This window comes from Callithrix jacchus, chromosome 13 (genome assembly GCF_049354715.1).
Source record: "Callithrix jacchus isolate 240 chromosome 13, calJac240_pri, whole genome shotgun sequence".
In the NCBI taxonomy this organism is placed as follows: Eukaryota; Metazoa; Chordata; class Mammalia; order Primates; family Cebidae; genus Callithrix; species Callithrix jacchus.
In genome coordinates, this window is record NC_133514.1 from 11,597,261 (window position 1) to 11,622,207 (window position 24,947).

At 39.8% G+C, this 24,947-nt stretch overlaps 2 long non-coding RNA genes across 10 annotated transcripts in view; one reads left to right on the plus strand and one right to left on the minus strand.

The window, feature by feature from the left end:
- The window catches only part of LOC118146732 (uncharacterized), a 122,271-nt gene extending 106,543 nt beyond the window's left edge, over positions 1-15,728 (plus strand). For all 9 annotated transcript variants that reach the window (XR_013525459.1, XR_013525458.1, XR_013525462.1 and 6 more), the window contains one exon: positions 1,932-15,728. This is a non-coding gene — a long non-coding RNA (uncharacterized LOC118146732). The remainder of the gene's footprint in view (positions 1-1,931) is intronic.
- The window catches only part of LOC144578918 (uncharacterized), a 38,871-nt gene that overhangs the window by 12,293 nt on the left and 1,631 nt on the right, over positions 1-24,947 (minus strand). The gene's annotated exons all lie outside the window — the stretch shown is intronic.

Genomic DNA, 24,947 nt, shown 5'->3' on the forward strand with positions numbered 1-24,947 from the left:
TTTGTGTATTTCTTTAAATAGCAATGAACTTTGTTCTCACAGGTAAGATTCTTTAAATCAGCTGGATCTTCCAAGACTTGCTTTTTCATTGTTAGAGTAGGTCCAGAGTACCCTTTAACTTAGGGCTAATTTACACTTCTTACAGAAGACCATGCCCTTTTGATGCCTTTGTATATACTCTGGCTAATGGCAACACAGACTATTCCCAGCTCTGTGTGAGTTTCAGGAATCGTTTGGCCTGCTCCTTTCCAGTGGGGTTCTTTCTCTGGCCTCAGGTGCTCTCCTCTCATGCATGTGTAGGTCAGCACCTAACCTGACTTCAGGAGAATCGTCCACCTGCCTCTGGAGTTGTGTGTACAACTCCCACCTCTCTGGTACTCTGCCCCACAAATTAGGACAATCTTCCCTCCCCGCCAATCCCCATCTTGTCCTCTCAATTCAGTCAGACACCAGACTTTATTTGGGTTCCCCATCCCTGCTCTGCACCCTGAAAACTACCTCGAGATAATAAACTGGAGGAACCAGAGAACTCAGCAGGTTTCCCACCTTTCAGTGACCACAGTCTTGCGGTGCCTGTTACCCAGTGCCTACAAATTACTATTTCATACATTGTCCAGTTTTCTAGTTGCTTAAAATAGCAAGGTAAATCCATTCCTTTTTATTCCATCACTGCTGGACAGAATATATATTCAAGTAACAGTTTCTCAACTATGTGTCTTGTTGCTGTTTTGAGACAAGGTTTCACTCTCGCCCAAGCTGGAATGCAGTGGCTCCTAACTCACTGCAGCCTCAAACTCCTGGGCTCCCACAGCGCTGGGATTACAAGCATGCGCATGCCATTACGCCCTCAATTTAGTATCTCAAGCCTTAAGTCTTCATCAAGCCCTACCTCTTTAAAACACCAAACACTATTTTTCTTCCCTTTTTCTTGGAATTTGCTCTGCTCTTCTTAGTTTAACACTTAACTCTTAATTCTCCTACCTCTTTGATTATGATTTCTGATTCTTGAATCCTGAAAGTTTTGGGAATGTTTAAGCAAGTTTCTAAAATCCTATTCTTGCCACATTTTCTTCTACATCTGTGTAGGACTTCACTGTGTGAAATTTCAACAAGTCCCACAAATTCATTCATGATCTCTTTTGAGGCTCTTAACAGAAGTAACTATGTGACTGGCCTTGGACTTCTTCATTCACAGATGGGGAGAAAATGTGAATACAAAATATAATTTTTACGTTTTAAAATGTGTGTGTTTTCTTTTTTTTTTTTTTTTTTGAGCAGAGTCTTGCTCTATCACCCAGGCAGTTCAGTGGTGCAATCTTGGCTCATTGCAACTTCTTCCTCTGGGGTTCAAGTGATTCTCGTGCCTCAGCCTCCCCAATAGCTGGGACTACAGGCACATGCCAACATGCCCGGCTCTAATTTTTGTATTTTTAGTACAGATGAGGTTTCACTATTGGCCAAGCTGGTCTCACACTCCTGGCCTTAAATGATCCACCAGCCTCAGCCTCCCGGACTGCTGGAATTACAGTCATGAGCCACCATGCTGGCTAGAAAAATACTTTTATACACATACAGCCAGAGGAAAAAACACTTAAGTTAATCCACTTAAAGTGTTAAGAATGATTATCTGTTTTATGGGTAACATTATCTTATTTTTCTGTATTTTCAATACACACGCGTGTGCATGCAAGCGCACCCACGTGCACGCGCACGCACACACACACACACACACGCACACACCCCTATTTTTTATGTCCCCATTTCTAGCTCATAACTCCAGCTGTTTTTGCAGGCCAGAATCTCACACCACTATTTTCAAAAGCAAGTCATAAATCTTCCACCTAGAGCCTCTCTCTGTGCCAGTTAATGATACTCAATCTTCCCATAAGCTTCAAAGTCATTTCAACTTGTTCTTTTGTTCCCACATCTAGTCAAAAATCCTGTTGGAAACAATGAATTTCAATCCATGAGAAACAATATTATTGCAGAAGCCTCCAGAAAAATCTCAAAGGAGCCCTAAAACGCAAGCAGAATGAAAAACCCCCCTGTTCCAGGTCAGAGATGTGAGGAAAACCTGCGAGGAGGAAGCCATACCCTTGGCATAGAAGCAGACTGTTCCTGGGGAAAAGAGGTAGATCTGGAAGAGCAGGCCAAAGTTGGACAGTAAGCCTAAGGGGGAATCTGTTGAGCAGAGTCAAGAGGCTGGGGACTTGAGCCTGCCATTTGGAGGGTACCCATAGAGGTTAAAAGGAGAAACATGTCATAAACCCAGCTTCAAATGACACTTTGGCATAAAGTTGGTTTGCTGCCCAAACTGGCATTTAATATTGGTTTAAATGAAAAAGAAACACCAGCCATCAACTTTTTACCAGGTAATTAACCAGCTCTGAATAATGTCTTGTCTTTTTACTTTAATGCTCTTTTGAAAATGGGTAATAAATGAACAATGTACAGAATTGAAAAGTCACAAAATGGTATGGACCTTGAGAACATTGTGCGAAGTGAAACAAACCAGTTACAGACAGACAAATACAACATGATTCCACTTGCATGAGCTGTCTAGAGTAGTCCAATTTATAGACTCAGAAAGTAAAATGGTGACTGCCGAGGGCAGGAGGAAGTACTAAGTACTTGTTTAATGGCTAAGAAAAAGTTTTGGAGACTGGATGTACAAGATGAATATGCTTAACACTACTGAAGTGTACCCTTAAAAATGTTTAAGGTAGTAAGTTTTGGTATATGCATTTTATCATAATAAGTTTTTTTTAAAACTAAGTCACAAATTAGTATAGAAAGTATCACCCAATTGTGCCTTCTGGCCACTCAGTTCCACTCCTCAGAGACAGCCAGTGTTTCCAAATATATCCATCTATGTATGCTTGCAAATATATGCCTTTTGAGATAAAACACACCCAAACCCAAAGAGTAGAACACTACGTGTACTGTTCATGCACTTTGGTCTTTTCATTTACTATACCTTAGAGACTTTACTGAATTACTTCATACCAAGCTGCCTTACTCCTTTTAAGAGCTGCTACTAATTCACTATATGACTGTATCAATTATTTTACCAGTTCCCTACTTATGAGTAATTAGGTTTTGTATGAACTTTTGTGCTTACAAACACAGCAATGAATACCTGGTGTGCTATTTTTAATTCCCACATGTGCAAGACTTTGTGTAAATATATGTTATATGTGTGCATTATTCATGTGTGACTGAGTGTATGCACGCTATTTTTATTTACATAAAAATGTGTATTGAAGCATACATTCACAAAAGTACATAATTCTTAAGTTCATAGCTCAATGAATGTTCCCAATATAATCCCACCTAACACAGACCAAAAAATAAAAAAATAAAAAAAAGATAAGCCTTCAAAAGCCCCTCATGTCTCCACCCAGTGAACTCCCCAAGAGTAATACTACCCTGACTTCTAACACAACAATTTTGTCTGTTTTTAAACATGTATTTCTGTGTTTGGCTCTTTCACCTAACATTATGTTTGTGAGTCATTCATGCTGTATGAACTGTAATTCATTCATTCTTATTGCTCTATAGTATGCCATTATGTAAATACAACTTATCCAGACTTATCTATACTACACAAGGTATGTGCATTCCTAAATTTTAATAATTACTCAATTACTCTCCATAGAGTTTAGAATCTTACCATTAATATAGGAAAGTAGCTGTTTTCCTACACCTTAGCCAACAGCTAATCAAAGTTCTTAATTTTGGCTAATTGGATATTTTCAAAATGCTTTCAGTATAGTTTCAATTTGGTCTTCTCTTATAACAACTGAAACTGAGGAAGCTTTCATATATTTATGTATGAAAGCCACTCGTCTTTCCTTTGAACTGTCTCTAATGTGCCCACTTGTCTACGGAGCTGTCAGCCTTTTCTATCAGCAAGCGATCCTGCTTTGTAAAGAAAATTAGCCCTGTGAACATGCTGTATGGCAACTACTTTCTCTCAGCTTATCACCAGAGTTCCAATTTTGTTTATACTAGAGTTTTTGCAATGTCTAGGTTGTCCGCATTTTTGCTTGTTTCTTTTTTTTTTTTTTGAGACGGAGTTTCGCTCTTGTTACCCAGGCTGGAGTGCAATGGCGCAATCTCGGCTCATCGCAACCTCCGCCTCCTGGGTTCAGGCAATTCTCCTGCCTCAGCCTCATGAGTAGCTGAGATTGCAGGCACGCGCCACCATACCCAGCTAATTGTTTGTATTTTTAGTAAAATGGGGTTTCACCATGTTGACCAGGATGGTCTCGATCTCTTTTGACCTTGTGATCCACCCGCCTCGGCCTCCCAAAGTGCTGGGATTGCAGGCTTGAGCCACTGCGCTCGGCTCTGTTTGTTTCTTTAGATGAGAAGTCTCGTTCTGTCGCCCAGGCTGGAGTGGAGTGCAGTGCAGTGGTGTGACCTTGGTGGCTCACACCTGTAATCCTTGCACTTTGGGAGGCCAAGGCAGGTGGATCACTTGAGGTCAGGAGTCCAAAACCAGCCTGGCTGACATGGTGAAACCCCCATCTCTACTTTAAAAAAAAAAAAAAAAAAATTAGCCAGGCGTGGTGGCATATGCCTGTAATCCCAGCTACTTGGGAGGCTGAAGCAGGAGAATCACTTCAACCTGGTAGGTGGAGGTTGCAGTCAGCCGAGATCACACCACTGTACTCTAGACTGGGTGAGGAGACTCCATATCAGAAAAAAAGATAGTAAGCTAGTTTTTGTCCCCCGAATGGCTACTCAGTTCATCCAATACTATTTACTATAGGATTCACTATTTTCATCATATACCACTGTTGACCACACAAAACACTCCTATAAATGAGGCTACTTCAGTGCTCTCAACTCTGTGCCAGTAAGCTGATGCTTTGTTTGGCTTCAACATACACTTTAATATTTGACAGCACCAATACCTCCTTCATGAATAGAGTTTCATAATTTTTGTGAAAATTTTCATCTTTGCTTTTTCATATAAACTTTAGAATCAAGTTTTGAAAAGTCTATTGAGATTTAATTGGGACTACTTTAAATTCACAAATTACGTGTGTGTATATATACATATATTTTTTACTATACATATATATACACACACACACACACATATATATTTTTTCCCCCAGAGATGGCATCTCACTATATTGCCCAGGCTGGTCTCCAACTCCTGGCCTCAAGTAATCCTCCCACCTCAGCCTCCCAAAGTGCTGGGTCATAGGCGAGAGCCACTGTGCCTGGCCCATTTCACTAAATTTAAGACATTTTCAATGTAAGATGCAGGGTTATTTTACATCACTTGGAAGAGCTTCTTTAAACTTAAATGTATCTGTTTTCATATCACATCTGACTTGTGCCAATAATGAAAGGAAAAGTTATATAAAATAAATTGGTTAAGGGGCCGGGCACAGTTGCTCAAGCCTGTAATCCCAGCACTTTGGGAGGCCGAGGCAAGTGGATCACGAGGTCAGGAAATCGAGACCATCCTGGTCAAGATGGTGAAACCCCGTCTCTACAATTAGCTGGGCATGGTGGTGCGTGCCTGTAATCCCAGCTACTCAGGAGGCTAAGGAAGGAGAATTGCCTGAACCCAGGAGGCGGAGGTTGCAGTGAACCAAGATTGCGCCATTGCACTCCAGCCTGGGTAACAAGAGCGAAACTCCGTCTCAAAAATGAATGAATGAATGAATGAATGAATGATAGGTTAAGATGTTCCTAACCTAACTTCGTAATTACCACATGGTCAGAAGCACCTGGAAGATGTCATCGGTTTTAAGGCATACCTTAACTTTAGAAATCATCAAAGGTTTAAAAAAAAAAGTGTCTTTCTAACAATATAAAATATGGCAACTTAGAGGGGATACTGACATCAATGTGAGAGCTATCCTATTCAAGAACAAAATATGTTTTAGCATTTATTCAATCCTTTTATGAGCTTCAATAAAGTTCTGTAATATTTTTCAGAAGTATCTTTCATTTGCTTGTTAATTCTTATTAATTATTAAGTTTATCTTACTTTTTTTCTTTGTAGAGATAGGGTCTCAATGTGTTGCCCAAACTGATTTCAAACTCCTAGGCTCAAGTGATCCTCCCACCTTGGCCTCCGTCCCAAAGTGCTGGGATTACAGGCATGAGCCACTGTGCCTGGCCAGTTTATTTCTAAGTAGATTTTTTTCCTTCAAAAATTCTGTTTGGAAAATGTGCAAAACCTTTATACAGAAAATTACAATATTGAGAAAAAAATTAAAGACCAAAACATATGGAGAAATAACGTTTATGAATCAGAAGAGTCAATGGTATAAAGGTTTCAAATTCCCATTACAGCAGATTTAACTAAAAACAAAACAAAAAAATTTCAATTATTCCAAACCGATTCAACACAATTCCAATCAAAATCCTAACAGGTATTCTTGTGGAACGTCACAGCTGATTCTAAAATGTATGTGGAAAAATACATAGGGTCCAGGGCGACACATAACCAAGATTTATTATCCACTAGATATCAAGACATAAAACTAGACGGGTGATCCTCAAACTTTTTGGTTTGACATTCCTGCAAACTACTGAGATACTTTTTTTTTTTCTTTTTTTTTGAGACGGAGTTTCGCTCTTGTTATTCAGGCTGGAGTGCAATGGCGCAATCTTGGCTCACCGCAACCTCCGCCTCCTGGGTTCAGGCAATTTTCCTGCCTCAGCCTCCCGAGTAGCTGGGACTACAGGCATGTGCCACCATGCCCAGCTAATTTTTGTATTTTTAGTAGACACGGGGTTTCACCTTGTTGACCAGGATGGTCTCGATCTCTTGACCTCGCGATCCACCCGCCTCGGCCTCCCAAAGTGCTTGGATTATAAGTGTGAGCCACCGTGCCCGGCCTACCAAGATTCTAAAATGATTTAGTTAACATGGGTTATAGCTATATTTATCACATTAGAAATTAAAACAGAAAATTAATTTATTTATTTATTGAGGAGTCTCCCTCTGTCACCCAGGCTAAAGTACAGTGGCACAATCTTGGCTCACTGCAACCTCTGCTTCCCCGGTTCAAGCAATTCTCCTGCCTTAGCCTCCCAAGTAGCTGGGATTACAGGCACGTGCCACCACATCTAACTAATTTTATATTTTTAGTAGAGACAAGGTTTTATCATGTTGCCCAGGCTGGTCTCAAACTCCTGACCTCAGGTGATCCACCTGCCTCTACCTCCCAAAGTGCTGGGATTACAGACATGAGCCACCACACCCGGCCAAAACAGAAAAGTTTTTAATATCAATTCATTCATTTAAAAATAAGAAATCTATCATATGCTAACATAAGTAACACTTTAATAAAAAAATAACTTTTCCAAAACAAATAAAAAACCTAGTGAGAGAGTGGCACTGTTTGACATTTTTGGAAATCTCCTTTATTTGGGAGACAGCTTGGTTTTCTTATTTGCTTCTGCATTCAATGTGTTGCAACACTGCATTTCATGTGGCCTCTGGAAAACCCTATTGTACACTTGTCAGAGAATGAGTCTGAGGCAAAAAATCACCAAGTGTTACTATGAAAATCGTTTTGACCTGGCCAACACCCCACTCTGAAAGGGTCTCAGGAAACCAGGAAGAGAAGAGGCAGGCAAATCCCTGTATACACAATCACCTGATCTGTGTCCAAGGAAGCTCTACAGAACAGGAGGGGGTGGCCTTTTCAATAAATGGAACTAAACAACATCCTCATCATCATCATGTGTCATCTAGGAAAACAAACTGACCCCATCTCACACCACATACACACAAATTCCAGAGACTGTTGATTTAAATGTGAAAGGCAAACAATAACAGAAAATACTGTATATTCTCTTCACACAGGGAAACTCCTAATTACAAACGAGAAGTCAAAAAAGTTCAACTACATTAAAATTAAGATTTTCTTTAATCAGAGAAAGGCAAATCAAAACTACAATGAGATATCATCTCACTCCAGCTTAAATGGCTTTTATCAAAAAGACAGGCAATGATAGATGATGGCAAGGATGTGGGGGAAAAGGAACCTTTGAACACTGCTGTTGGGAATGTAAATTAATACAATCGTTATGTGGAGGTTCCTCAACAAAACTAAAAATAGAACTGCTGTGTGATCCAGCATTCCCACTGCTGGGTATACACCCAAAAGAAAGGAAATCAGTACACTGAAGAGATTCCTGCACTCCCATGCTGACTGCAGCACTGTTCACAATAGCCAAAATACAGAATCAACCTAAGTGTCCGTCAACAGATGAATGGATAAAGAAAATGTGGTACTTGTACACAATGCAGTACTATTCAGCCATCAAAATAAATGTGATCCTGCCATTTGCAACAACATGGAAAAAACTGGAGAACATCATGGTAAGTAAAATAAGCCAGGCATAGGAAGATGAATATTGCATGTTCTGACCCGTATGTGGGCACTAAAGAAAAAAACTGAACCCATGTAGACAGAGGACAGGAAGGGAAATGTGAAATAAGAAGGGACTGGTAAATGGGTACAAAAATACAAATAAAAAGAACAAATAACTCTGGTGTTCAGGAGCATAATAGGGCAACACAGTTAACAGTAATTTATTTTATATTTCAAAATAAGTAATAGACTAGAATTGGAATATTCCTAACATGAAGAAATGATAAATGCTTCCGGTGATGGGGACCCTACCCTAATTTGATAATTATGCATTGTATGCTTGCATCAAATTACCACATCTACCTCATGAATATGTATGGTTATTATGTATCCATAATTAAAAATGTTTCTGTTAGCGAACAGATGCCTTTAAGAGAATAAGAAGGCCAGGCACTAGGTAGTAAACGATAGCTGCAACACAGATATGAGGCAGGGAAGGATGGGGATCAATATATTTATCCCTTATACAAGCCAATAACACAAAGAACACCTGCCAGAAAACTAGGCAAAAGACTTCAATGAGCTCTTCAAACGGAAGACATCCAAATGGCCGGAAACAAACAAACATATAAAAGGCTGTTCAACCTCATCAGTAATCAGGGAAATGCAAATGAAAACCAACGTGGAGTGTTAATTAGTACAACCACTTTGGGAAACTGTTCTGTCGTTTCTAATAATGTTAAATACTCACCTACCCCATGACCCGGAAATCCACTCCTAGATATGTACCCAAGAGAAATAAGTATATATAAGAATGTTCACAGCAGCCTAATTCACAATATCCAACACCTAGAAACAATCATTAAGAAAATGAATAAACAAAGTGTAACGTAATCATACAACAGAAATCAGCAAGAAAAAAAGAGTAACCAACAACTTGGATAAACTGCAAAAAACCATTATGCTGGGCAAAAGCAGCCAGAAACAGTAGAGTCCACACTGTCTGAGCTCATTTATGTGAAGTTCAAAAACAAGCAAAACGCATGTATAGTGGCCAAAGTCAAAACAGTGTGGATAGAATAGCAGCGTCTTTCTGGAAGAGAGCAGAGCGAACTTTCTGGGGTGATGGAAATATTCTGTATCTTCATCTGGGTAGGTAGTGATTATGTAGATACATTTATATGTAAAATATGCTTTTAGGTTATACATTTCCACATTCTACTGTATATGACATACACTTCAGTTACACACAAAAACCCATTATGTACCTACCAGAATGGTTAATAAAATTTAAGATTGACAATTCTATGCTTTGGCAAAGAGGTGGATAAGCAGGAATTCTCATACATTGTTGGTAGGCATGTAAACTGGTGCAAATACTTTGAAAAACAGTCTGCCATTACTAAGTAAAACTGAAGATATAAAAAAAGTTCATAGCAGCAGTATTCACAATTGCTGTAAACTGGAGACACATATCCATCAGAAAGAGAGTGAAGGCTGGGCACGATGGCTCACGTCTAATCCCTGAACTTTGGGAGGCCAATGCAGGTAGATCATCTGAGGTCAGGAGTTTACCTGGCCAACAAAGTGAAACCCCATCTCTATTAAAAATACGATAATTAGCCGGGCATGGTGGTGCATACTTGTAGTCCCAGCTACTTGGGAGGCTGAAGCAGGAAAATTGCTTGAAACTGGGAGGCGGAGGTTGCAGTGCGCTGAGATTGAGCCATTGCACTCCAGCCTGGGTGAAAAATGTGAAACTCAGTCTCAAAAAAAAAAAAGAGTTAATACAACAATTCTGTTAAATTCACAGTAGAGTATTATTATTCAGCAATATCTACTGAACAAACTACAGCTCCATACAACAGGTGAATCTCACAAAATGACACGGAGTGAAAGCAGCCAAGTAAAGAAAACAAACTAAATGGTTCCATTTATATAAAGTTCAAAGAGCAGGGAAAACTAAACTACCAAGTTTGGGTGTTATCAACAGCAGAGGTTGGGATAGAGATGAAAATGTTGGATTCGTCCATGAGTGAGGCCAGGGACATGGCTGTTACCGTTTAGGGAAAGAAGAATGACAGAAGGGCCTGTGGCTGATTGGTGAAACATCAACATTTAATGGCCAAATACAGCAGAATAAGCCAGGAAGAAAAAATTGAAAGTGGGAGGAGGAAAATGAAGAGCATATCATGAACCATTAAGCAAGAGGAAAGAGTGCCTCAAGAGTAAGAAGTCACTCTCTGCAGGGTGATGCATAGCTGGGGGGTGACATGGATTGTGCATAATTCTCAGCAAGTCAGTTGTTACTCCACCTCTTTCTGGCTGATTTGACACAGGCAAAAAACCAATGCTTCTGAGAATGGCTCAAAGTTTCTATGTGCTGTCTTTTGAGGTGAGAAATCAAGGCTGAGCTCCTCTTTCTCCTGATTCTCAAGGAGGAGGAAGGCAGATGTGAGAACACTGACTGGGTCTGTGTGTCCCTGGGCAGCATCACTGTTAAAAGGTCAGCACACAGATGTGAGCTCACTTTTCTCCTTCTTCCATGTGACTGAAGTGGCTGAGAAGGTTGTCACTCCCCACCCCCCATACCCCTCATTGTCAGGGACAGCCAGGGCCAAACCTACTGCTTGAGCGGAAGAGGCCAGGGCAGGTGTCCAAGGCCAGATTAGCAGTCAGCCAGGGAAAATGGACTCGCTCTGGTTACATGACCTGGGGCAACTGACAGAAAGGAGTGTAACATGAAGATCTCTGTGTTTGATAACTGGGGAGATGAAAAGGGTTGAACTCATGGCCTGCTTTAGTTTGAAACAATTTAAGCTTAACTAGATTCCAAAAAACCAGCATTTTCACATCAACCAGCTGGGCTCATTCCAGTCTTCTACCCTGCTGTTTGCCGCCCAAGTCCTAGTTAAGAATAAAATGCACAGTCCTTTTGTTTTCCATTTGTCAGTGCAAATATTTAATACCAATCTTTCTCCCAGGGACCCTATAGCCTTGGAAACAGTGGCTAGAGATTGGAGACGACTCTGATATTCCAGGGATCCCTGACCAGAATATTATGAAATTACCGTAATTTCTCAATTTCTAGCACCACACACATAAACTGCATCTCACACACACACACACACACACACACACACACACGGGCAGACTTACCTACCTCTCAGAAAATCGCACAGATTCAATAAAAATAAATATTAATTAACGTGTTCCTTAATGGTTGGTGAATAAATAATGTTAACTAAAAACCAAGTTTTATTTTTAAACCCACTATTGCCCCCACCAAATATTTAAATCACAGAGTCTAAACTGACAGAACAGCAAATTAATACGGTCCTTTGGGAGGGAAATCTGGTTATATGTATTAGAAACCAATCCTGTTGTCATTAAAAAAAAAAATGACAAAAAATAATGACCAAATGCTACGTTTCATAAATCATAGTAATTCTTAAAATGAATCCTATGTACACACTTTAAAAATGAGATGCTTGTGTGAGAACTAGCTTTGAAGGAGACACAAAGTATATACAAATTATTCTATTGAATGATAGCTAGTATTTGTGGAACACCTATGTACTAGGGCCGTGCTGACTAACTGTACACCCGCTGTTTAATTGTATAATAACCTTACAAGGCAGGTGGCATACTAACCTAACAAATAAACTGGAATCAGAGGCTTAAGTTTCTTATCTAGTATCACTGAGGGAGGACGTAGCAGGATCAGGATTTAAAACCAGGAAACCTTGATTTCAGAACCTATACTTCCACTCACTGTGCCAGTGTGTCAAAGTATATATACTTTTGAATAAATTATTTAAAATGCATCAATGTTACATATTTCTTAGTATACAGCAATGTACATAAAACATCAAGGTATTCATCTAATATACATCAATGTATGAGTTCACAGCTCTTACCACTAAGGATTTTTGTATTTTTTTTAGTAAATTTTAAGATAACTGTTACAAGTTAACAGTACAGAAGATACAAATATATGGCAAAAATAACAAGGAGGCACTTCAGGGACTGAAAGTTTAAAGAACAAAACTCTCACCTTCGCAAAAGGCACTTTCTTCTTTGTAAGCTGCAATACTGTATGAAATTTTCAATAATTACATATTACCTCAAAGAGTTTTTTCAAAACAATAAACCCCTCCTGAAACATTTTTCAAATAAAACAAGAGTAAAAGCATTCTTAATGGGTACTCTCAGAAACTGGAAACATCCTTCATATCTAACATAAGAGTTAAATAGAGTTATCAGCTTGATTAGTCCTTAATCTTTACATTAATGACAATAAGAAAGAGAGATCATACCACACTGCCAAGTGTGACAAGAGCCTGAGTATACACATACCATGTATCATCATAAAGTCTCTAGAGACCCAAAATTAAAGGTGAAAAGAGAAATGAAAACAGGGCGAGATGAGATGAGGCTTTTCCCTCAACTAATTTACGCTAATACTATCTTTGCAGTACACGTGTTTAGAACAAAACAACGCTACGATGAGCATTCAGGTGAAAACAGTTAGCACAGAGGCCACTCCAGAATAGACGCATACAGTATGCTTCTTGATGGGAAGACCTGCTAGTGAGAACTGACTCCTTCCCATATTCATCTATAAATGTGGCACGATTCTCAACAAAATCTCAATGGGATTTTTCTTAAAACTCATCAAAATAATTCTAAAATTCACCGGAAACAGTAAATTAATGAGAATAGCTAAGAAAAATTTGAAAGACCTGCTACTGAGAACTGACTCCTTCCCATATTCATCTATAAATGTGGCACGATTCTCATCAAAATCTCAATGGGATTTTTCGTAAAATTCATCAAAATAATTCTAAAATTCACCGGAAACAGTAAATTCATGAGAATACCTAAGGGAAAATTTGAAAATGAGCATATTTGCCCTATCAGATATCAAACTTCTATAAAAAGCCACAGGGGAGGGGAGGTAATGGAGTAAACACAGACAGACCTGTCACTGGAACAAAACTGAGACTCCAGAAAGAGGCCTATGTATGCAGGGAAACCCTGTGGCATTTGGAATATCAACAAGTCAGTGAACTGAGAGATGCAAAAGCGTATCCATTAGGGAAAAAGTTAGATTCCTACCCTCACACTGGACACAAAAGGAAATTCCACACAAACTAAATGAGCTCAGTGTGAAAAAAAATTCATATAAAATATATGAACAGTTTTTAAAGATAATCTTGGGATGGTAGAGATTTTGCTGAACAAGAAAAAAACACCACCCCAAAAGCTATAAAGAAGTGAAAGATTTTCAAGTTGAATAATGAAGATTTTTTTTTTTTGAGACGGAGTTTCGCTCGTTACCCAGGCTGGACTGCAATGGCGCAATCTCGGCTCACCGCAATCTCTGCTTCCTGGGTTCAGGCAATTCTCCTGCCTCAGCCTCCTAAGTAGCTGCGATTACAGGCACGCACCACCATGCCCAGCTAATTTTCTGTATTTTTAGTAGAGACGGGGTCTCACCAGGTTGACCAGGATGGTCTCCATCTCTTGACCTCGTGATCCACCCACCTCGGCCTCCCAAAGTGCTGGGATTACAGGTGTGAGCCACCACACCTGGCCAATAATGAAGAATTTTTTTAAGTGAAAGATCTGATAAACTTTTATATCAAAAGTTAAAATTTTGATATAAAGACTTCCATAAACAAAATTAAAAGAGAAGTAACAAATGAGGAGAAAATACGTGTAACACATATAACAAAACATTAACAATCGTGATATCTAAAGAATTCCTATAAAGCAGTAAGAAGAAAAGATAACCCAGAAGGGGAAAAAGTGACAAAGGTATGAACAGGCAATATCCAGAAGACTAATGTAACACCTAGTAAACTACAATCTAGGGGATTAAAGAAGTCATGCTTTTTAAAACTAAGAAATTACATATATTTACATGATATCAGAATGGGAAATGACCTTCTAAACTTGAATCTACAGACAAAAATTACCAAGAAAAATCATTAAAATTTTCAGACTTAAAAAGACTTCTGTACTACCATTTGTCTAAATCAATGTGAAAACTTCTAAGATTTATCTAAGCAGGAGAAGAAACAGTTAATAAAAATGTGAAAACCTCATTATCAAACAAAGTGATTATAAATTAAAAATACTTTTTTAAAATGTGAAAACCATTAAACCTTGCTGTTGCTTGGGGAAAACGCAAATCAAAACAATGACATGACAATTTTCATATATCATATTGGCAAATATATAAAAAGTGAGAATGCCCAATATTGGCAAGGGTACAGGGCATCCAATATTCCCTTACATTACTGGTGGAATTTTTAACAACATAGGAAAATAGTTGTGAGATAGATATATATTTTTTTGAGACAAGACTCACTCTGTCACCCATGCTGGAGTACAATGGCACGATTTGGGCTCACTGCAACCTCTGCCTCCCCAGTTCAAGCAATTCTCCTGCGTCAGTCTCCCAAGGAGCTAGGATTAATTTTTGTATTTTTAGCAGAGATGAGGTTTCACTGTGTTAGCCAGGGTGGTCTCAAACTCCTGACTTCAGATGATCCACCCACCTCAGCCACCCAAAGTTCAGGGATTATGGCCACCATGCCCTGCAGCAATAAGTTAAGTGAGGAAAAGACATATTAAACATACAGCAAGATCTCAACCCTGTTCTAAAATAATAATAACTATGTTTTATGTGTACCTTTATGCCAGCATCCAGGACTGTTAACATGTACTAGTGTACTTCACAGTCACAATAACCCTATGAGTTAACACTATTATTGCCCTCATTCTATGCAGGAAGAAACTGAGACAAGAGATCAAGTGACAGAGCCAAGACTTCAACTCAGGTTGACTCTAGAGTCCCAGATCTTAACCACTAGCACAATGTACAGAAATTAATCAAACTCTTTAAACACAGTGGACTTGAGTATCCTGTCTACTTTAATTCCCTATTTTGTCATAGATTTTCTACTACTTTACTTCTCAAACACAATGATTTTTTAAAGGATCAATAATCACAAGACAACAAGTGTCCCTGAAATTCCCCTAGAGATGCTAACTACAAAATAAAACTTATAAATCATAATCCAATAGCTTTTAATATTTTAGTACAAGAAATTTTCCTAAATGAATTTTATGCAGATCTATAACATAAGAAACAGATTAAAGCAGTATTTTATTCCATTGGTGTATTTTAAAGCTCAAATGTGGCTGAGTACAGTGGCTCATGCCTGTAATCACAGCACTTTGGGAGGCTGAAGTGGGCAGATCATTTGAGGTCAGGAGTTTGAGACCAGCCTGAACATGGTGAAATCATGTCTCTACTAAAAACACACACACACACACACACACACACACACACACACACACACACACACACAAAATTAGCTGGGCATGGTGGCACATGTCTGTAGTCCCACCTACTCAGGAGGTTGAGGCAGCAGTATCGCTTGAAGCTGGGAGGAGGTTGCTATGAGCCGAGACTGCGCCACTGCACTCCAGCCCAGGTGACAGACCGAGACTCCATTTAAAAAAATAAAAAATAAAATTGTCATGTAAAACATGTATAATGAGAACAATAAAATTCTGATGAACACAAACTTGATGGATGATTAGGAAGTCTTATGTCAAATTTGCTTTGTTCTGATTGCATGGTATTAAGAAAAACCTTATTCACAAAGATAAGTAGATGATAAGGCATGTTTTGCAAATGATAAAGAATATTTTCTGCTTTTTTAAATAGTACATTTATCTAAGGATTTTATTACACTTGTCCAGAAGTTTTAAAAGTAGAACATTTCTAAATTAATTCTGTCATAATGTTAAAGAATGTGAATACTTGGTAGTTGTAAACTTTTTGGTAAAAAATAGAAACTTTAAAATATGCACTAATGCTGATATATGCATAAGGCAGTCACATTACTGCATAATACAATTAGTTCTGATAGTACTGAATGTGCTTATATAATGTTACAGGAGCAAACAAGCACCACCCTAAAATTTCAAAATATCAACATAAAACTAGTCTTACTAATCATCCCAAGTGCAAAACAATTTTCATGCCTCAGCCTCCCAGCTGAGACTACAGGTGCACACCCCACCATGCCTAATTTTTGCATTTTTAGTAGAGATGGAGTTTTATCATTTTGGCCAGGCTGGTCTCGAACTCCTGACCTCAGGTGATCCACCTGCCTCAGCCTCCCAAAGTGCTGGGATTACTGTGTGAGCCACCATACCTGGCCACCTTTTTATTTAAAAAATACTGTAATTACAAACCACAGGAATTTGCAAAAACGTACACAGGGAGGTCCAAAGTATGCTTGCCGAAATTCCTCCAACATTGTAACATGTGACTCTAGTAAACTGTCACCATCAGGAAACTGACCTTGGTATAATCCCAAGTTTATTCAGGTTTCACCAGTTTTGTATGCAAAATGGGACTTGAGAATGCTAGGATTTGTATGCAGTATGTGTGTGTGGTTGTATCAAATCTTATATTTGCAGCTTTGTATAATCACACCTGAGATACAGAACTGTTCCATCCCTACACAGCTCCCCCATGCTACCACTTTAAACCACACCACCCTTCACCTCCCATTCCTAACTCCTAGCAACCACTAAATCTGTTTTCCAACCCTGCAGTTTTGTTATTTCAATAATATTACATTAATGCAATCATAAAGTAGGCGACCTTTAACTTTTTTTTTTTTTTTTTTTTGAGACGGAGTCTTGCTCTGTCACCCAGGCTGGTGTGCAGTGGTGCAATCTTGGCTCACTGCAATCTCCACCTCCCAGGTTCAAGTGATTCTCCTACCTCAGCCTCTCGAGTAGCTGGGATTACAGGCATGTGCCACAACGCCTGGCTAAACTTCACATTTTTTGTAGAGACATGGTTTCACCATGTTGGTCAGGCTGGTCTTGAACTCTTGACCTCAGGTGATCCACCCATCTTGGCCTCACAAAGTGCTGGAATTACAGTTGTGAGCCACCATGCCTGGCCTTGAGATAACCTGGCAGTACACATCACTTGTACTAATATATTAAAATTTATCAGGATATGCACTTGAGTGTATATAAACATTTATAATATTTTAAAGTTTAAAACTTTAAAATGTGAATCAAAGGCATATGAAATCCCTGGTTCACTGACAGAACAAGGATTCTGCGATATAAATTTTGAAAACTGGTGATCTAATACAAGTCTAGTTTAATCTGATACAGATTGAGTATTCCTTATCTGAATGCTTTGCAGCAGAAATACTTCGGAGTTGGAACTTTCTCAGATTTGGGACTATGTGCATTATATACTGTTGAGCATCCCAAATCTGAAAGCGCAAAATCTGAAATGTTCCCAATTCCCAGAACTGTGAATGCCAATATGACACTCAAAGGAAATGCTTACCAGGGCATTTCAGAGTTTGGATTTTCGGATTAGGGATCCTCAGCCTGTACAAGCACTTTATAGAAGAAAGGCCCAGGGCTCAGTGCTAGATCTTATCAGTGTTTACAAGAACACCTGGTTTTGCACTTTTTATGGCCAATCTCTAGATTCCGGTTCTTTCCCAACCCAGCTGAGTATGTTACATTCAAATATGACCACCTGCTCTTCTCAAATAACCACAGGTTTGCTACCCTTTCAAGTTCTTCCTAATGATTGAGAAAACGAGCTCCTCTTAAGTTTCCAGATCTGAGGGGTACTTTAGCTAGCTCACCTCAGGTCCAATTCTCCCATCTCTATGTGCAGCAGGTCCACATGACAAGGCCTCCCTCAGAAAGAACTACCCCAACCTAGGACAGATTCAAACAAACTCTTTTCCCTCTCTCTCCCTCCAGGTGCCTAGATCCCCTATCTCCTTCCTCCCTAGGCTAACCTGCCAAGTCTTCTGGACAGCTCACCCCCACTGCCTATCTGTTAGCTAACTGGGGGGTGACAAACCAAGTCCTCACACCTTCAGGTTTAGAAGGCAAATACCCCAGGAACTTATTTCTCAAATACCAATACCTTCACAGTAATTTTCCTGCCTTTCCAAAAAGTGCTCTGAACAGCTAAAAGCTATAATACAAACTATATATATTTTTGTCATACAGATACCAAAAATGGCAGCTTTTTTTTTTTTTTTTTTTTTTTGCAATTTAAAAAATCTGGTTGATATGGTTATCGCTCTAACAATGTTAGATCTAAATGGAATTTGAAGTAGTGGTAAAAGGCTGGTTGTGGTGGCTCACACCCGTAATACCAGAACTTTGGGAGGCTAAGGTGGGAGGATCGCTCGAGGACAGGAGTTTGAGACCAGCCCAAGCAACAAAGTGAGACCTTGTCACTATGACAAATAGAAAAAATGAGCCAGGTGTAGTGGGGTGTGCACCCGTAGAGCCAGCTACTTGGGAAGCTGAGGTGGGGGGATTACTTGATATGGGGGGGTTGGGGCTGCAGTGAGCCATGATTGCACCACTGCACTCAGCTTGGGGAGACAGAGCGAGACAATGTCTCAAAAAAAAAAAAAAAAAAGGAAAGAAAAAAAGGAAAGGGAAAGAAGGGAAGGAAGGGAAGGCCGGAAGGAGAGGGGAGGGAGGGAAAGAGGAGAGGGAAGGAGGCAGAGAAGGAGGGAAGGAAGAAATAAAGAAAGAAGGAAAGATAGTAAGACGGAAAGAAAGAGTAGTGGTAAAGAGTTTGGACTCTTAAGCCAGACTGCTTCGGTTAGAATCAGGCCTCTGCCACTGTACTACCTGGATCAAGTGTTAGTTTGTGTGGCTCAGTTTACTCATCTGTAAAATGGCAATAAAAGCTACCTGCCTCATGGAACTGCTGTGAGACTTCAATAATATATGTAAAGCATTTAGACCACTGCCTAGCACATAGTATGTATTAACATTTATCTCTACTATAGTCCAGATTCACTTCTTCGTGATATTTCTCTATTCTTCTTGGACTCTTTGCAGTTCAACCTGCTTCTAAAATTTCCATATCAAGACACAATGACAATGTTATTGAAATTTTATTTCTTGGCCGGGCGCGGTGGCTCAAGCCTGTAATCCCAGCACTTTGGGAGGCCGAGGTGGGTGGAGGTCAAAAGATCGAGACCGTCCTGGTCAACATGGTGAAACCCCATCTCTACTAAAAATACAAAAAAAAAAAATTAGCTGGGCATGGTGGCATGTGCCTGAAATCCCAGCTACTCAGGAGGCTGCGGCTGGAGAATTGCCTGAACCCAGGAGGCAGAGGTTGTGGTGAGCTGAGATTGCGCCACTGCACTCCAGCCTGGGTAACAAGAGTGGAACTCTGACTCAAAAAAAAAAAAAAAAGAATTTTATTTCTTAAATTCATCTTGGTTAGTCAAAACTACTAGAATAAATTGTCCTTTACATCCTAGCAGTTATAAACATTTTACTAAATACCAGCATTTAAAGTATGGGAGTAATGGAACAAATGCCAAGCCAAAAGCAGGCTATTTATCCCAGAACATATACATGACACTCCTCTGTTTAAAAAAAAAAAAAAAAAAAAAAAGGGAGGAATAATATGGTCAGGTGGATGCTTGTCTATGCGTCAAATGGCTCTGAAAAGTTTCACAGCAGCCTACTGACAGGGACAACTGTCTGTGGGAAGGGATAAAAGACTTTTCACTGTACAGGCCTTGTTATCTTTCAGATCTGAAGCTGCAAATGCATTACCTGGACAAGATTTAATTTTTAAAATGGGGGTGCAGAGGTGACTCTGAATAAGTACTCTGGAAGCCAGGTGTCAAGTCTCAATTTGCTATGACCTGTGTTATCTTGGGCAAGTCACTTAACCTCTCAGACAAAGCAAGGAGCAATAAATACTTTTAGGGTCTTTTATTTATTTATTTTTTTTTTGAGATGGAGTTTTGCTTGTTGCCCAGGCTGGAGTGCAGTGGGGCATGCTCAGCTCACTGCAACCTCCACTTCCAGGGTTCACGCGATTCCTGCTTCAGCCTCAGGTGTAGCTGGGATTACAGGTGCACGCCACCACACCTGGGCAATTTTTTATATTTTTAGTAGAGATGGTGTTTCACCATGTTGGCCAGGCTGGTTTCAAACTCCTGGCCTCAGGTGATCTGCCCACCTCAGCCTCCCAAAGTGCTGGGATTACAGATGTGAACCACCACACCTGGCCCTGGGTTCTATTCTAAAAGTTTTATTATCTCAATGGGATAGTAAATAAACAGTACTTTTTTTAGGATATGGGAGAGGTAGTAATCCAACATTTTGTAAAACAAGGCAACTTTTTTTGTGGACTTGATTTTCAAATACAGTGGACCCTTGAACAACACAAGTTTTAGCTGCATGGGCCCATTTATATGTGGATCTTTTTCAACCAAATGCAGACCCGCATATACGGAGGCCCAACTTTTCACACACCCAGGATGTGCAGGGCCCACAGTGGGAACCTGAGTATGCCAGGATTTTGGTAGAAATAGGAGTCCTGGAACCAACCCCCTATGGTATATGTCCTATGCATATACCATAGCAAAACTGGACTACTTTTACAGTGTTAAGAAGCATAAATTTGTCAAGCCTATTAACCTTTCCAGATCATCTGTACTGTTCTTACATAGTAACCCTGCTTAAAGGGGGGTCTAATATATAGGAAATACCTACATACAATATTCTGCATATTAGGGCTGGGCAAGGTGGCTGATGCCAGTAATCTCAGCACTTTGGGAGGGTGAGGTGGGCAGATCACCTGAGGTCAGGCGTTCAAGAACAGCCTGGCCAACATGGCGAGACCTCTTCTCTACTAAAAAATAAAAAAAAAATTAGCCAGGCATGGTGGTGGGGGCCTATAATCCCAGCTACTTGGGAGGCTGAGGCAGGAGAATCACTTGAACCTGGGAGCCAGAGGTTTTAGTGAGCCAAGATCACACCACTGCACTCCAGCCTGGGTGACAGAGCAAGACTCCAGCTCAAAAAAGAAAAAAGAGTATTCTCCATATTAGTTTCTCTTGAACAACTTCAAAGGTGTTTTAAATGAACACATCTTTATGCTATGCAATGAAGTCAGAATAAAATACATTAAAACAATTAACATTTAAACAGATAAATGACTATATACAAGAAACTTATTATACTTAAAGACATTTATTATCAAACACTCAAAAACAAAGTAACATCTCCAGTCAATGGTAACAGCTATAACTGAGGACAAACTTTATTTCAAGAACAGATACGTAATCACTAATCACTTTTCATCCTAACACTCAGCTGGCAAAGTAGGTTTGTTAGTTTGTTTTTTGAGACAGGATCTCTCTATACCACCCAGGCTGGAGTGCTGTGGCACCATCACAGCTCACTCCACAGTGACCTTAGCCTCCCGGGCTCAAGTGATCCTCACACCTTGGCCTCCCAAGAAGCTGGAACAAAAGGCATATGCCACCAGGCCTGGTTGATTTTTGTATTTTTTGTAGAAACAGGATTTTGCCCTTTGCCCAGGCTGGTCTGAAACTCCTGAGCTCAAGAGATCTGCCAGGTGCCAGTCTCCCAAAGTGCTGGGATTACAGGTGTGAGCCATTCCCTAAATAGGTGTAAAAATCCCTATTTAACATAAGAAATTGAGGCACCATGAAGATCAGGCCACAAGTCTAAGAACTAGGAGAGCTGGAAGCTCCCCCCATCCCCCCCAGATCCCTTAGATTTGAGCTCAGTATACGAAACCAAGGGGGCAGGGAGGGCTAGCTTAATGTTAGCTGGCAGGCTGGTGTACTTTTGCAGCAGAATTTTCATTGATTTATGGGAAAATGGGGAAAAGTAAGGAAATAAAAGTAAACTTTTTTTTTTTTGAGACAATTTCACTCTTGCAGCCCAGCTGGAGTGCAATGGCACCATCTCTGCTTACTGCAACCTTTGCCTCCCAGGTTCAAGTGATTCTCCTGTCTCAACCTTTGGAGCAGCTGAGATTACAGGTGCATGCCACCATGCCCAGCTAATTTTATATTTTTAGTAGAGAGAGGGTTTCACCATGTTAGCCAGGCTGGTCTGAAAGTACACTTTTTAATAAACCTAAATGATTCCATTTAAAGATCTTTTATTCGGTCCAGGTGCAGTGGTTCATGCCTGTAATTCCAGCACTTTAGGAGGCCCAGGTGGGCAGATCACGAGGTCAAGAGATCAGGACCATCCTGGCCAACATGGTGAAACTTTATCTCTACTAAAAATACAAAACTTAGCTGGGTGTGGTGACACATGCCTCTAGTCCCAGCTACTCAGGAGGCTGAGGCAGGAGAATCACTCGAACCAAGGAGGCGGAAGTTGCACTGCAGCCTGGTGACAGAGCAAGACTGTCTCAAAAAATAAAAAATAAGGCCAGGTGTGGTGGCTCACACCTGTAATCCAAGCACTTTGGAGGCCAAGGCAGGTGGATCACCTGAGGTCGGGAGTTCAAGACCAGCCTGACCAACATGCTGAAACCCTGTCTTTAAAAAAAAATAAAATAAAATTTATTGAGAGAGATTCTGTGCTTTCAAATTATTTAAGTGAAAATATCCTTTTGTTAAATGAAATGATGGTGACAGGAGATAGTGGTGTAATACTTGCTTTTATTGGCTGTACCTCGTAGAAATAAAAAATCAGGCCAGGCATGGTGGTTCATGAGGTCAAGAGATCGAGACCATCCTGGCCAACATGGTGAAACTCTGTCTCTGCTAAAAATACAAAAATTAGCTGGGTGTGGTGGCATGTACCAGTAATCCCAGCTACTCAGGAAGCTGATGCAGGAGAATCACTTGAACCCAGGAGGCAGAGCTGCAGTGAGCTGAGATCACACCACTGCACTCCAGCCTGGCAACAAAGAGAGACTCCGCCTCAAAAAATAAATAAATAAATAAAATAAAAAATTAGCATTTCTATTGTAGCCTCCTAATTTTAGGGAAATATTTCTTTAGAAATCTTAATGTCTGGCCCTTTACATCATTATGGCCCCAAAATAATAGGGGACTTTACACACAGATAACACATGCCCTACAAGATTCTCCCTTTAACCTCTACCTTATTCTGTTTGGATTAGGACATTTGGGGATTGTGAAATGAGAATAAAATTGAGTATAAGCAATTAAAAACCATGTGCTGACACTGGATCCTGGAAGAGGACTTTCTTCAGAATCTTTTTCATCTGTTAACTTTTCTCTGAGCTCAAATTTTTTTTTTTGAGACAGAGTTTCACTCTGGTTGCCCAGGCTGGAGTGCAGTGGTGCGATCCCAGCTCATGACAACCTCCGCCTCCCAGGTTCAAGGCTGGTCTTGAACTCCTGACCCTCAGATGATACACCCACCTTGGCCTTCCAAAGTGCTGGGATTACAGGCATGAGCCAGGTGGCTTCAAACTTTCTTGTTTATTTATTTGAGATGGAGTTTTGCTCTTCTTGTCCAGATTAGAGTGCAATGGTGTGATCTCGGCTCACTGCAACCTCCTTCTCCGGGGTTCAAGGGATTCTCCTGCCTCAGCCTCCCAAGTAGCTGGGATTACAGGTGTGCACCACCATGTCCACCCACCTAATTTTGTATTTTTAGTAGAGATGGGGTTTCTCCATGTTGGTCAAGCTGGTCTCGAACTCCCAACCTCAGGTGACCCGCCTGCCTCGGTCTCCCAAAGCGCTGGCATTACAGGTGTGAGCCACTACACCCTGCCTAGGCTCAAACTTTCTTTTCCTCAGAGTCACATCTTTGAGTAGTACTGCTACATGGCAATCGCTACTCAAAAGAAACTAACTTGAGGTGTCCAATAGTCTGCTTTCATTTAAAGTCTCTCAGCTTGACAAAATAAAAACTTTCAATGTTTTGCCTACTTACTTCCAAAAGAAAATTCGTCTATATATGTATACATATGTAATTATATATGTATATATACATGTGATTTTGATCAGCCTGCTTATGAACTATTTCCAAAATAAACTGACCTGTAAATTCATTTATAAAATGAGTAGTTTATAAACTACTTGATTTTTTCAAAAATAGATAGCAAGTAAGTTATTTACTCTTATTAGCACATCTTATTTTTACCTGTCCTTTAACAAGCATCTGTTTTATGTCCACAGCTACCCACTCAAACACTTTCAGTCACAACATATTAAATTCAAATTTAAACTATGAAGAGATCCAGTTACCTTTAGTCTTCCATGTACTTATATATACTTTTAATATGCTTCGTGATGTTTATCCAGCTCTTGCAGGACATATAACTATGAGAATTTGTATGCCTTATTAAATGGTTAAACCTTTTTTTTTTTTAAAAAAAGTCAATTTTAAGAACTTAAGCATACAATAAAGTCCTCCTTCCATGCCCCAATGTTAAAAGGTCCATTTATTTTAAACTGCTTGTTTCAAAAAAGAAAATCTAAACTTGGTAGTAATTCTGCTTAAATTCCATATTAACCTAGGATCAAAAGTTATTTTTAGTTCTTCTTGTTTCTTAAATACTTGAAATGTCCTATTGCATGTTTTCCTTACATATTTATTCAGTCAATTAACTTCAGGTGGAAGGTACTTATGAGTTTAAAAGTCCTTTCCCAAAGTGGAAATAACATAAATTTTTGCATAAAAGACATTGTCTCTCAAAGGGCATCTGAGGATCTA